This window comes from Equus przewalskii, unplaced genomic scaffold, assembly GCF_037783145.1.
Source record: "Equus przewalskii isolate Varuska unplaced genomic scaffold, EquPr2 ChrUn-13, whole genome shotgun sequence".
Taxonomy (NCBI): domain Eukaryota; kingdom Metazoa; phylum Chordata; class Mammalia; order Perissodactyla; family Equidae; genus Equus; species Equus przewalskii.
The window spans coordinates 9,489,600-9,504,444 of record NW_027228750.1 but is presented as its reverse complement, the minus strand read 5'-3'; the positions used below and the strand labels follow the sequence as shown (position 1 = coordinate 9,504,444).

General features: G+C 37.8%; 1 protein-coding gene across 1 annotated transcript in view; it reads left to right on the top strand.

Moving 5' to 3' along the window:
* Nucleotides 1–14,845, top strand: part of GNAI3 (G protein subunit alpha i3) — a 37,933-nt gene that overhangs the window by 635 nt on the left and 22,453 nt on the right. The gene's annotated exons all lie outside the window — the stretch shown is intronic.

Sequence of the window (14,845 nt, the reverse complement as noted above, 5' to 3'; positions counted from 1 at the left end):
CGAAGGGATCTGGAGGGCGTGACGGGCATGGGGCGGGGTGTTGAGTAGGTGGCTGAGGCCCGGGAGGGCGTGATGAGGAGGTGGGGTTTTGGGGTTGTGGGAATTAGGCTGGAGAGAGGGGGTGACTGTGCGTTGGAATTGTATTTACCGAAGAGAGTTTGGAAGTGTGGGGCAATAGGATATCGAGACTGTGTTAGGAATTTGGTAAAAGCTCATCAAGGAAGACCCGATATTAGGGAAGGTTTTGCAAGGGGTTAGAGTGCGTTGGTAGCAAGGAGGACGGGATAGGCTTGTGTTGGGCTCGTATAGTGGCTTGTGAGTTTGGAGCGTGGTGATACTTTATGACAGGGAGCCTTGAATGATTAATATAAATAGAGAGAGGGGCTGAGACAGAGTGGTCACATAAGGACCCTGTCATTTATTAGAGAGTGGGAATTTTGAACTGCTGGTAAGATGGAGGAACCCTTGGTTATCCAGGAACACGAAGGTGTGTGATTGAGATAAATGACAAGTTCTTAGGTATAAAGGCAAAGAGCTTGGGTGCAGAGGCTGTCTATACCTTTCCAGCTTTTTCTGTAATTTTTGTTCTCTTAAAGTTTTGTAATTCCTCCCTTTGTTTTTATAAAAGAGGACATGGTATAAGTTGAGGAAATTTAAGAACTGGCTTGTTTGAGGTTTGTGGCAAAAGGCGTAGTGGACAATAGATTACACATTGGGAATTGCTGAATAGTTGCTAGGGATGATGTGCAGTGGAAATGGAGTTATCTTAGGTTAAATTATGAAATTGGACATATTTACTGTAAAAGCTGTGACAGACTTTTGGTGAGCTGTTTTATCTTTTTTGGTCTCTTCAAACTAAAAATATTGGTTTCAGGAATTAACTGACCTTTTTTTTTTTTAGCCTGACCTTTGTTTTAAGTAACTTTTATGTACAGTCAGTTGCATTTTACTCAGCATGATTAGTTTTAAAATTTTTGCCAGACTGGCTTCGAGAGGCTTTCTAGTACCCAGGCATCAGCTTACCAATAAGTCAAGCTACATTTCTTCACTATTAGTATTTTCTGGGGATCTGTTTGAGAAGAATAAGTAGGAGTAATGGTTTCTGCAAGCAGTAGAACTTTACTTTTTAAAACAATCGATTTTTGAGAAAAAGAAATCGCTTTAGGAGAATTGCCCAATTTTCATGTTGTAAAGTTCCAGAGGACAGAATGCACCAGCATAACCCAAGGCTTGTTTTGTACTCCAGGATGTGCTGGGTGCCCATGCTAGTTTCTTCATGATAACATGTTTGGTGGTTTGTAGAATGCAGAAGCCCTGGTAATAATAGCTTTTTGGATTAGGGGGAAGGTTATGTATTGGAGCTTGAGCTCCAGTTTGAATACTCGATCTTTCAGAATGCATGAATTTAAATTGTAGTTCTAGACTGCCACTCTCTATGTAACAGGTATCATTTGTGGATGAGGATGCTCCCTGGCACACAGTAGATGCCCCTTAAATATTTACTGTCAATCAGCGTGAGCCACGTAATGTTGGACATTGCTCTTTGGGGCCTTTCAGATGTTTGATGTAAACCATAATAGGTACTCAAGGTGTTAGCATTGTCTGTATTGAGATTGGTTATGAAATTAAAGGTGTATTTTCATCCTTTCTGGGTGTTTTGGTTTACGTTACCGTCAGAGATCCCCTCAGCACGTTAGCCTCTTGTAATACAGTTGTAAACTCTGAGGCTTTCTTCCAAACGGCGGGATTTGGCAGGCAGAATTTAGGCAAGCAGAGCTTGTCCAGATGTCTAGAAAAATCTGTGTTGAGGACTTTTTGAGTAGTGCATTTAGTTAAAAACAAAATTAAACACATGATGACTTGGGCAACTTCAAAAGCAATAAGTAAAAATCAAAGTACTAAAGACTTTGTTTTTAATTTTTATCAATTTCATTGTTTTAAGTAAGATTTTTTAATATTCTTGAGCAAGTTAAATCAGCTTCAAATAGGTTGTGGAGACAGAAGCTCTTGCTTGAACTATATCATAATGCATATATGAACTTATAGTTATCTTCCTTACTATTTCTATAAGCAAAATACACCCATCACACTATGCAGATAATTTTCTTTTTGCTGTAGAATATCTCCTTTGACGTACATGCAAGTCATTTTTACTAATGTGAAACTATTGAGCTTAGTCCAAGTTGGGATCTATTTACTTACCTTTGTCTCTCCTGGCATGTACTAGGTATTCCTTAAGTCTCACTGTGTTTTCTTCCTTGCAGGGATGTAGTTTAGCATAGTGATTAACAACATGGGCTCTGAAGTCAGACTGTTTCAAATTCTAATTCCCATTTATCAGCTGTAGCCTTAGGAAAGTAATTTACTCAATTTCTCTCTGCCTCGGTTTCCTCATCTTTAAAATGGAGAAAATAGAGGTACTTCATAGGATTGCTGTGAGGATTACATATGATAATAATGTAAAGTAGAACACAGTCTAGCAAATAGTATTAGCTCAATGAATATTAGCTGTTGTTATTATTAAATTAAAATGAATGTTACAGATTCTGGGTACTATAGAAATTCAAATTAAGAACCTAGTGTGGGCTTAATTAGTTAAGGGAGACTTCAGTGTTGTAATTCTTTGATTACCTTTGGTTTGAATTTCCTTTAATTGTGTTATTGGGAAGATCTTGAGATACAAATTAGTGTTTAATCATAATATGCTATAGAAAGACAAAATTATATTATGCAAAGCTTCCCAGCCAGACTGCAGTGCATAGGATGGCAAGTGTGCTGTTTGTACACTTTTTATAGTTTTGATTTTTTTTTTTTTTTGCAGGGGAAGATTTGCCCTAAGCTAACATCTGTTGCCAATCTTCCTCTTTTTTTCTCCCCTCACCCCCTCCCCAGTATATAGTTGTAAGTTCTTCTGGTTCTTCTATGTGAGCTCCTGCTACAGCATGGCTATTGACAGATGAGTGGTGTGGTTCTGCACCTGACAACCGAACCTGGGCCACCAAAGCAGGCTCACTAAACTTTTAACTGCTAGGCCATCAAGGCTGGCTCTGTAGTTTTGAAATTTTAAATTGCTTTTCTAACTTGAAAATTTTACAGTAGTTGAAATGATATATGAACATTTTTGGTGTGAATCCCTTGTAAACTTTCTGAATCTGGCAGTTGAAAATATTTCATCTGGAAGATTTATGCCAATTAGTATTTAATATCATTTGTAATACTTTTTATTTTTCATGTCATAATTTTATAATATAAAGAAAATATATGTTATTTTCATCAAGCCCTGCAGCTTACCTCAGTAACCCTTACGAATACTATGTTTTTCAGTCTGTGCCATGATGTGACAAAAGTTAGGAAGCACTGATACAGTCGCAAGAGCACTGCTTTTGGAGTCACGTAAAACTGAATTCAGTTCCCAACTCCGTTTACTAGCTGAGACCCAGAGCATGCACTTTAACCATATGAATCTTAATTTTCACATATATGAAGAGGGGATGATGATGCCTATTTCATAATATGAAATGAGATAATGTAGGTAAAATGTTTAGCAAATAAGTATTCAGTACATGGTGATTCTGTTATTAGGATGATGTTTGTGAAGCTTATCATTTTAGCTACTTTTTCAAGGGTGTTTCAGAGAGAGAGTTTGATTATTTTTCAAATATTAATATACCCTTTTCAAAGATCTTCGAGGAATTTTAATAGCTATTACTCTTGTGTGGTAAAAGGAATTAAATATTATCACTTAGTTTTGTCACTTATTGAATGGTCTATTGTGCTATCTAGATTTCCGTTTCTTAATAGTTCCCCGTAGCAGATCTTGAGAAAATATTATTATACAAAATGAGAATAATGCTTTGTTCTTTAGGATTTTGCTGGTGGTGATATGGCAAAAAATTAAATTGCCTGAAGAGAATTGGAATCATCTAATTCACTTAAACCCTATATTATACAATGATTATTCACATTTAAATATCTGCATATTACTGGCTGAATATGCTTACTATTGAAAATAAAACTGTCTTTTGATAAATATACTATTACATTATATCCTCATAGGATGCTATTCTTTATAATGTTTGCCATTTATTTGGCATAAGATTCACAGACAGTTTGTTAAATTTCTTGTGAGGATGTGTCTTGTGTCTGGGCAAAAAAAAAAACGGGCATAGAAAATAGAAATTCACATTGCAAAAACAGGTTTGTTTTTTATAAGCACTTATTCTGTGTCTTACTTCAATGTATTCATCACTTCTGCAGTCTGAAAATATGTTCCTTTTCAGGAATTATAATATTGTAATCTCCCCTGAGTATGCTAATTCTATAGTAAGTACAATGATGACCATGGAATAGGGTACTCAGTACTTACTAGATTTGATAGGTCGTGCAGCCTTTAAATGAGGGCTGCAACTATTTTTCTTTAAAGATAATTTTTAGCCTGTTAAACTTATTTGCACCATTACAAAAAAGTCTTCTAGTTTTGGGGCAGTTGTCTCTGAGGAAAGTGTTTCCTCTGTTAGAGAAGTTTGGTGAAGCCTGAAGCACTGTGCTCTTTTCTCTCCTCCCTCATGGTGCTGAGCTCCTTCATCCTCTCATTTCTTGGAAAGGAAAAGTGTGGATGGGTCTCTGTAGATATTTTCTCTTTTTTTTCCTAACCTTCTCTCTTTCTTCCGCAATTTCTTCCACAGCATGCTTTTTTTTAGACCTGGGGTGTGTACAGCTTCAGAAGATCCATGAACTTTATAAAATTGTTAGCGAAATTTGTGGTTATATGAATTTTTTGGGGGAAAGGAATCATATTTTCCATCAGATTCTTCTTCCACACTATTATTTGACCTCCATTCGTTAAAGTCCCTCATCTTTGACCAGGAAAATCAGTAGGCAAAATTGGAACATTCAAAATGCAAAAGAAGAAACCTAGACGTTGTGAAGAGTCTTTTATTTCCTCTTTTAGAGGGCAGTTCTTTACTTGGAATTTTTGAGAAATCTGTTTTCTTGTACTTGAGATGGCTCCTCTTTCTCCCATTCCTCCAGTGAATTAATGAACTACTCACTGCTACTTACCTCAAGTCAATATATCCAGAAGAGGTTTCCGTCCCCTCTTCACTTCTCTCCCCAGGCCCACCTGTTGTGAACTTTCCTTTTCCAGCATCATCATTCTCAAAATCATCTAGGCTGAAAACTGTCCTCATTTTTACTTCTCTCTTGCTCTCATTCTTATAAGCAGTCAGTTGCCAAGTCCCGTGACTCGCTTGTTACTAGACTTTTGGATTTGCTGGACCTGTAAAATTAGTTTTTGTTGTTGTTGTTGACTGACTTAGGATCCCAACATTTTATTTTTCGTAGTAAATACATTTAAAAAATACCGCAGATTGCCATTTATTATGATTACTATTTAGTTCCCTTTCCTCCATGAAACCTTTTTGATATTCTGAATTGGATATGATCTGTCCCTCTCTTTGAAGCCTCATAGTACTTTTTATGCCTCCTAGAGTCTGCCATATGTTATGGTTATTTGCATGCCTAGCTGCTTCTAACAGTGTGGCTCTTTGTATGCTTAGCTACTCTTAACTGTATGGCCCTGGAGGGTGGAGAAAGCTAGGCATTTCTCATCTTTCTATCTGTGGCAGGACTTAATATAATGCTAAGGTGTTGGCCTGTAAGGAATAGAAACTCACTCATACCTGTTTCAGTCAAGGAGGGGTTTATTGAAAGGACATGGTAGGCAACTTCATAGGTGTCAGACATCCAAGGAGAGATAAGAAATGAAATTGAACCAGGTCGCCCGTGCGTGGATTGTGCTGGGTGCCCCCTCTCCTCATTTCTCCTAGAGCAGAATGGTCACTTGCTCTGCTTTGTCGGGAAGTCGCTTCTTCAGATCAGCTTTCTCTGCTCACTTGTGACTTCTTTGACCTGTCCCCCCTCCCCTCCAGTCTTCAGCTTTGGCTTACTCTGACCCTTCTCCGGCACACACTGCCTGACCTAGTAGTTCAGGTACTTCATGTCATATGACTCAGATTCCCAGGATCCCCATTCCAAGTTCCTGGGAAAGAATATCAGATTGGCCTGGCCTTGTCAGACGCCCACCTCAGTTTGGTCAGCTGTGGTGGGAATATGGCAGGGTTGATGGGTATCCTGAGTTTCATAAGGCTGACTCTTTGAAGGACTGGGTGGCTCAGATTCTCTATTAAAAACACATGGCTACAGAGTTAATGATTAATAGATGATAATGCCTACCACCTACTAGACACTTATTAAATGTAAGTTGAACTTAATGAAATAAGATAGAAATTTTGAGGAACTAAACATGTTACTGCTTTAGATTTCCATTAATTCACAAGAACATGCTTGCTAATTCTTAATGTTAAGTCATCATTTTTATGGTTGGGAGATGTAATTAAATTCAACTTGAGGTATGGTGCAGGATTTTAAACTCCCGTTATCAGCACATCCAGCTCACAATGGTTAATGTCACCTGAATTTAATTACCTTTGATTTTAATTCAGGAATTAATTTTTTTAATGCGTATAATCCGTTCAGGGTCTGCTTCATCATGTCTGCTTTTTCCTGGCTAATTTTCCCCCCACTATTTTTATGAGCACCAGAAAACTGTCCAAAGCTTAGGGAAGGGGTAAAACAGACTTTTGCTCTTTGTTATTAACCTTTGTTAGAGGTTTTTGTTAGGGAGCAGGCAAAAAACATTAGGCAAAGCTGATTGCTGATAGATTTTAGCTATCCATGCTCTGTCTTCTCTTCTCTTCTCTTATGTTTAGATTTGTTGGGGAATGGGGCTTGTTGGGGAGGAGTGGGGAGGAAGCGATGCTTTAAGTACTCAGGAGCTAGAATATTAGCAGTAAAGACCACAGAATAAAAATATGAGTCTCACAAGAAGTGTTTAGAACAGTGACATAAACTTGTTCAGATTACTGAAGTTTTTTTAATTTAATTTTTTTTTGCTGGGAAAGATTTGCACTGAGCTAACATCTGTTACCAATGTTCCTCTCTCTCTTTTTCTCCCCTTCCCCAAAACCCCAGTACATAGTTGTATATTCTAGTTTTTAAGTCCTTATAGTTCTTCTATGTGAGTCGCTCCCATGGCATGGCTACCAAGAGACCAGTGGTGTGGTTCTGCACCCAGGAACTGAACCCAGGCCGCAGAAGCAGAGGGCACCAAACTTTAAACACTAGGCCATCAGGGCTGGCTCTGAAGTTTGTTTTAAAATTTCTTTTCTAATCAGCAGAATACAGTAGATTAGCCCTAATAAAATACATCTCTTTGAACTGGTAACTCAAGTCAGAAATAGGAGATGCCGTATAATAATATGGGGCAAAGATGGTTAAGTAGTTAAAGTTCCTCGTGCTCTGCTTCAGCAGCCTGGGTTCGTGGGTTCGGATCCTGGGCGTGGACCTACTCCATTCACCACCCACACTGTGGCGGTGTCCCACATACAAAAAAAATAGAAGATTGGCACAGACGTAAGCTCAGGGCTAATATTCCTCAAGCAAAAAGAGGAAGATTGGCAACGGATATTAGCTTAGAGTGAATCTTCCTCAGCAAAAATAAAATAAAGTAAAATAAAATAAAAATAACATAGGGCAAAGAGATTGAAAATTGGAAGATTAGTTCCAATCTCTGAGCTTTATTTTCCTTTTTCTGTACAATGAGGTCCGATCTCAGGGTCCGTTGTCTGTGAAGTTAATATTATCAACCAGATGGAATATTTTAGCAAGTTACAAAGAGGGCTATTTTTGTGTTGTTATTTCTCTTATTCTTGAATTTGATTGAAATTAGTTTGACATTTAAAGCTCTTTAGTAAGATAGTTAAAAACTGAAGATAAAAACTTGAAAGACATAAATTCATAAACTACCCATGATGTAAATTTTTAAGAGAATATAAAGAAAAGAAATTGTTCTAGTATTTGATTTCCCCTCCAGTTGGAACTGTCTTCATCTTGGAATAATTCCTTTTCGGTGTTCAGAAGTTAGAGCTATCTTTAAGCCTTTATCTGTCCGGGCTATCCTGTTACCTGCTTAGCAATCGTCTGTATCATTTCTGTAATTCAAGCTGCTTGAACTGAATAACATTGTGTTAGGATCACTGTTTAATTGTTCTACTTTTGATACAGTGCTCTGTGTAAGTGAAATATCTTATTTTCTGTGTCTTGTTATTAAGCTGTAACAGAAATAAATATATCTGATATGAACCAGGCAAAGAAGACCGTTACCAAAAAGACCAGATTTATTTGACTTGTACTTGAGTAATGGCCTAGTGACCTTAGAAAGAAGTTTCAGGAGAATACAGTCTTTGGACATGAATTTCCTTTGATTTCCAAATTAGATTTGGAAGATACTTGAAAGTTTAAGAAAGATTGTTAAGGATTAGCTGAGATATTATTGTACTCGTTGTTCTATTCCCATTTTGCTGCTGTGGGCGTCTTTTTGTCACCGAGTCTAATTCTCAAATGGGTAAATGTTTTTAATGTGCATACAAAAGTCTCTTAGTTTTTTGAGTGGTGTTAGTATCTTACATCTCAAAAAATTCTTGTTGCTTAACTTAAAAGTAGATAATATCTAAATTTTTTCTAGCTGCTCATGTGAATTTTCTAGCTATAATGTCAGGCGTGTTTCCCCATGATCAAAACGTATGCTCTATTTGTATATTTAACCTGTGCTTGTATCTCCTGGTTTTATTCATGTGGCCTGCTGTTAATACTTATTACACTGGTGCTGTAGGGATCATTTGAATCAGACTTCTTTAAAATTACCAGGGTAGCTTGATTCTTGTCATCTTGTAATTAATCTTCCTAATGGTTGAATTTTAAAATTGCAATACTATTCCATTGAATTCTAAGAACTTATTATGGAAATGTTACACTGTATTTGGATTTCTGTTTCAGTTATGTATTGATATCCCTAGTTTTTATAGTTTTTTATTAAATGGATAGTATTGTATGGAAATGGATTTTGCCCAGGACCTTGGAAATTGCATTTTAAAAATTACTGTAAATTACGGAAGTATTGTTGTAGAGTGACATCCTTTGATAGAACATTTTCCCCTCTATTTCCTGAAGTTAGAACGCGGGCATCATTAACTTCAAAACAGGGCTCTATTTGATGTAATGGTATAATTACTACCATGATTTACATAGATAGGGTAGTTCTGATGTATGTGATATGACAGTGCAGTCTTAAACTTTCTATGGAAGTTATTTCAATGTTGAGTCACGTGTTTCTGAAAATAAAGATTGAACTGCTTCAGTTTAATGATGTAAGTCTTTTTCACCATTTTGCAGCGTTAATAAATCCTCACATGTTTTGGTTCATTTCAGACTGTTAAAAAATAACTTCCTTCTTCTACTTCCAAGAAGAGAGGTATATTTCTTATTTTATTTTTGATACTATGGTTGTAATTAAAATCCACATTCGTGTCCTCGTCAATATTTGTACTTTTTTCAACTTTTTCTAGATTACTTAGAAGTTTTTTTTAATAAACTTGTTATTTTGGAACAATTTTAGATTTCTAAGAAAGTTGCAAAGATAGTGCATAGAGTTCATTTCCTTTTTCTCCCCAAAGCCCCCCGGTAGATAGTTGTATATTTTTAGTTGTGGGTCCTTCCAGCTGTGGCATGTAGGATACCGCCCCATCACGGCCCGATGAGTGGCGCCACGTCTGCACCCAGGATCTGAACCGGCAAAACCCTGGGCCGCCGAAGCTGGAGTGCGTGAACTTAACCACTCAGCCATGGGGCTGGCCCCTGCACAGAGCTCCTGTATCCTCTTCACCTGGTTTCCCTTAGTGTTGATATCTTATGTAGCTATGGTACATTTGTCAACACTAAGAGATTAATATTGGTGTGTTAATGTTAACTAAACTTCACACTTTATTTGGATTTCAGCAGCTTTTCCATTGATGTTCTTTTTCTCCTCCAGGATCCAATCCAGGACACTGCATCGCATTTAGTCAAAGCTACCTTTTATTGAGCTTTTTGGTTTTTAGTGTTGCACTGTCTAGGAGGAGGCTTGTTTATTAACTTCTTGATGATTAGGTATCTCTGATTGTCTTATATGTGCACAGGTACTTTCCAAGCCTAGAGATGTAGTTGAGAAATAGACAAACCTCTTAAGCAGTTCAAGATGTGGATACATACAAGTAAACAATGGTAATATATGTGGAATGTGGTAACAGAAGAAGTAGCCAACTTTGGAAGGAGGAGGAGAAAGAGCCATATCAGGGAAGTCCTCCCAGAGGAGGTGACATTTGACATGGACCTTGAAGGATAAATAGGAACTCTTAAGGCAGAGACTGGAGAGCAGCGCATCCAGAGGGAATAGTCTGTACAAAGGCTCCGAAACATAAGTGAGCAAATAATTAGGTTTGCCTGGAATGAGGGGTTTGTATAGGAGGAGCGTAGGAGATAAGGCTGGAAGGCATGCAGGGCATTTGGAGAGTGTTGATTTGAAGTTTTAGTAGTTATATTTTAAGCCATATTTTATTTTATATATGTAAATAGATAAATATAGATGTAGGTATAATTTGAGGGAAATCATCTAGAGACTTTGCGTTCTTCTCCTCTATCACCTACCTTTTTGGCCATTCCACTACTACTAATTCATGCTGTAACGAAAAGTTAGTAGAACTATATACATACATGAAACCCAAACTTTTTGAGGTTTTGTCTTAGCAGCACTGGTGAACGTTTATATGGTACAGGAAATTGAAATTGTAGGCATTTTTATGGTCTGGGAACTCAATTTACAATATTTTGCTATTTTGCTGAATTTTTAAAGAGTGGTATTAATTTGCATTCGACTAAATAGGCAGGTAGAAAAGTGCTGTATGCTGCCATCAGTGTTTGAGAGACAAGTAGGAATATGATTCTCATATTTTTAAATTTAGAATTTGGGGATATATGGGTTTTGGTGAATGGATTTAACGTTACAGGTAACTTTGGAGAACATCCCCATTGCATATGTATGGGTTAAAATGAATATTTTATGTTTCTATCTCACAAGAAAATTTTGAGGCAGAGCTAGTAGGAAATGTACCTTTGCAAAAATAGTTTTCAGTCATGTCGTATGTACCTACTATGTGATTTAACGTTAGCACCAAAGTGACTTTTTGTTGCCCTGCTTTCAAAGAAGTAAAAGGAAACTTACTTACCAGAGGCCAAAATTAGAATATTTGAGGTGGCCAGAGGGTAATCCCCCTTCTTGCTCACAAATGACTGCGGTCTAAAGCATTCTTTTTATATTCCACAAAAATGAGGAAGAAACCCCACTTTTCCTTCTTAATTGGCCAGTTGCCCTAAGAGAATATATGATCTTTAGCAACACTCAAGTAACCTTGTTCTTATTCTCAAGCAAGAACATTTTGAGGAGAGCTACTTGGCTAAGTGAGGTGCTGCTTTTTTTTTAACCTAAATGAAACCAGCGTCTTCCTTAGGTGATTTATGAGTGTTAAAATGGCTCTTAGCTTTCTGCTTTATCATTTCTAAGTCTTGTAAAATGAGATCCTGTCCATGTAATTGATGAAAGATGTGAAACTGAACAAACCGTACACTACTGTGTAAGCAGGACATATTTTGGTTGTTAGTGTTTTTTTATATATCTCCCCCTCCCTCATTGCATATTTACCATCTAGAAATGTTTAATGAAAAAGTAGTTGATATTGGAGAGGGACACATAGGTAGCTTCAAAGATAGCTGATAATATTTAATTTTTTATGGTGGGTGATATATACACAGATGTTTATTACACATATGTCGTGTCTTTTATGTATTTAACATTTAATAAAAACAACTTAAAACTTTTTAAAGGCCAAAAAAAGGGTAATAGACTCTAGTTAACTTAAAGCCAGTTCCATTCAGGATGTTTTTTTTTTCCTTTTGGCCACAAGGAATAGAAAACTCATTCAAAGTAGCTCAGAGAGTTGGGTGGGGGGATGATTGTTAGAATATAGAGAGGTTTTTAAAGAGTTTTAGTTTTTCTCCCCAAAGCCCCCTGGTATATAGTTGTGTATTTTTAGTTGTGGGTCCTCAGCATGGCCAGACGAGCGGTGCCATGTCCGCGCCCAAGATCCAAACCAGCAAAACCCTGGGCCACCGAAGCGGAGTGTGCCAACTTAACCACTTGGCCACGGGGCCAGCCCCAGAATATAGAGAGGTTTAACAGAAATACTGGAAGAGCCGAAGAATCAGGCTGCAGGAACTGAGGCAGCTCTGGCGTTGGCCAGACTGTTGTCTCTGCCTGTCTTCTGCTTCTGCTTCTGTCTCTTTCTCTTTTTTTTGTCTTCACTGTTTCTGCCTTTCTTTGTTTTCTTCTCTTTACTTGTTCTCCTTTGTCTCTTCCTCTCTTCTTTGTCTCCTGGGTCCCATCGTTCTCTTTCCACACTTTCTGTTTTCTTTTGTGTGTGCTCTTTCTCCTCTCTCATGGCATCTTTAAATCTCCGCGCATTTGTCTATTCTCTTTTCTCTCCAGACTGACTTCCTGTGAATCCTTTCCTTTATGATATTGGTGTGCATGAAACCCTATAATTGTAGACTAGGTTTTCACACGTTGTGACCTTGTAGTTAGGAGGACTTTTTCTGTATCTCCTAGTGCAGATTCTTCAGGTGATCTGATCTGTCTGCTCATCTTTTGGAGCTGGGTTGCACGGGGTGTAGGCCCTCCGTCAGCCTGTGACTGGGTGACTCCAGTATCAGGTATTTACTCCTGATCCAATCACAGAGAGGGGCATGGCCCAGATCATGTAGGCCATTGCCCACTGAGGAAGTGAAGTGTAGAAATTTCTTCAGAAGGGGTGGTGGGCAGGCAGATGTTCTGAAATTTGGTCTAATATGTCAATTAAACTTTATCAAAAATTTCTTATACTGTCTGTGCTTTAAGCCTTTTTGATTGGTATATGATTGCTTCTTAGGAAAATCTTTTTCAGAGAGGAGACTCATGATCTCTGTCCCAGTTGCAACTCACTGCCATCTTTTGCCCTTAAGATATTCATTCATTCATTCACTGGAGAGATATTTAATGAGTACTCACTATGTTTCATGTACTCTTTTAGGTGTTGGGATAGAGGGTGGGCAGGACAGATTCATAGCAGTTTACTTCACTGAAGTGAGTGGTGGGTACAAGGGAGCTGGGACAGGGTTGAGAGTAAGGTTTAGAGGGAAATAGGGAGAATAGGAGGCTTGTAAGTGAGTCCAAGTTCATTGTTAGGCATAGCCAGGAATGGGTGTGAGGCTGAGTAAAGATAGCAGAGGAGTAGAAATCTTCTGTTTCTGGTAACTGCCCGCATTGAAAATTCCATCCATTGCAACTGGCATTTGCAAAACGTGATTAGGCAGCTACTGAATCTCATAGAAGCTCAAGCCATTCTTCCCACAGTTATTATGTGCCTACTCCATCCTAGATTGGGGGATGGGGAGGCGGTGTACAGACCCAAAAAGAAGGCACTATTTTGTGCTTTCAAGGATTGTGCCTTTGAGTTTAGGACTAATGAAGTCCTGACATATATAGCCAGAAGTGCAATTACTAGATCATATTGTAGGTCTATTTTTAACTTTTTGAAGAACCTCCATTTGACTGCCAATTTACATTCCCACCAACAGTGCACAAGGGGTCCCTTTTCTTTACAGGCTCACCAACACTTGTTGTCTCTTGTCTTATTTGGGCACAAACCCAAATAATTACAATAATTTGACCAAGTATTAGTGTTATGGTGTTTGACACTGACCTGTAGGGTCAGGTTGAGCCTAGTCCCTTGAGGGAAAAGGGTGCACTTGAGGGAGAAGTGCACAGGTGTGGAAGGGTTTTCAGGTTGTACCAAAAGAGTTTCGTTACCTTTTAATCAAAATCAAGAAAACCAATTAGCAACTTACGAAAAGAGAAGAGATTAGGAGCTGGAAAGAGTCAAGTAATTTTTAGAGTAGCTAGAGCTGGCTAGAGATAAAATGAGATGAGGTGGCTGGGAAGGACAGTTTGGGACTTAATTTTGGAAATTAACTTCTGAGACTGATGCTGAAAGGGAATAATCTGTGCGAGCCATCAGTGTGGGAGTAATAACTCTGTTCAAAGGGAATGGGAAAAGCTTTAGCAAAGAGTTGAAGTTGGAGCTGAATAGGGTTTTCAAGGATTTTCATATGCACAGGCTTGACATGTTTAGAGGGACAGTGGGCTGGGTGAAGAAATTATTCTGATATTTTAGGCTATGGGAACTTGCTATTTCACAAGAAAAATAGATCTTACTTCTCCCATGAGACCATAAATTCCTGTATTTGAAGTCTCACTGTCCAGCAGTTCCAGGCACATACGAGACATGTCTGTTAAAGAATGAATAACAATTTTTATTTGCTCTGTGACATTTTTTCCATCAGTAATTTTGCTGACCTTTTCTTTTACTAAATTAGGAAGCAACTAGTTTTTGTATTAAGTATGATACCTTGAAAAGCATTTTGAATGAAATGTCATTTTTAACCTTAATCTGAATTTTTATTCTGTAAACTACTTATGCCTGTTAATAAAAAGGAATCAGTGGGAACAATAGATAGTCTTATTATTGGAAATAACATGGACTGTGCTCCTATGATCTTTGGCTATAGATATTCACTTTTTTTTTTTTTTAAAGAATAGCAATCTTAACTTGAATGTTCTGCTAGTTTGAGACTATATAATTGTTGAATACTCTCGAGCATGAGTAGAAGAGGTTGGCTGCCAGACAACTCTTACTTCCCTGCTGTTGCTGCGCTCTTCAATTCTTTCTCCTCTTTATCCTTTCTAGATCAGGATAGCATGATTAGAGAACATGCTGCTTATTGTCTTGTGGGAACTATTTTGAATGGTTAGGTTAATAGG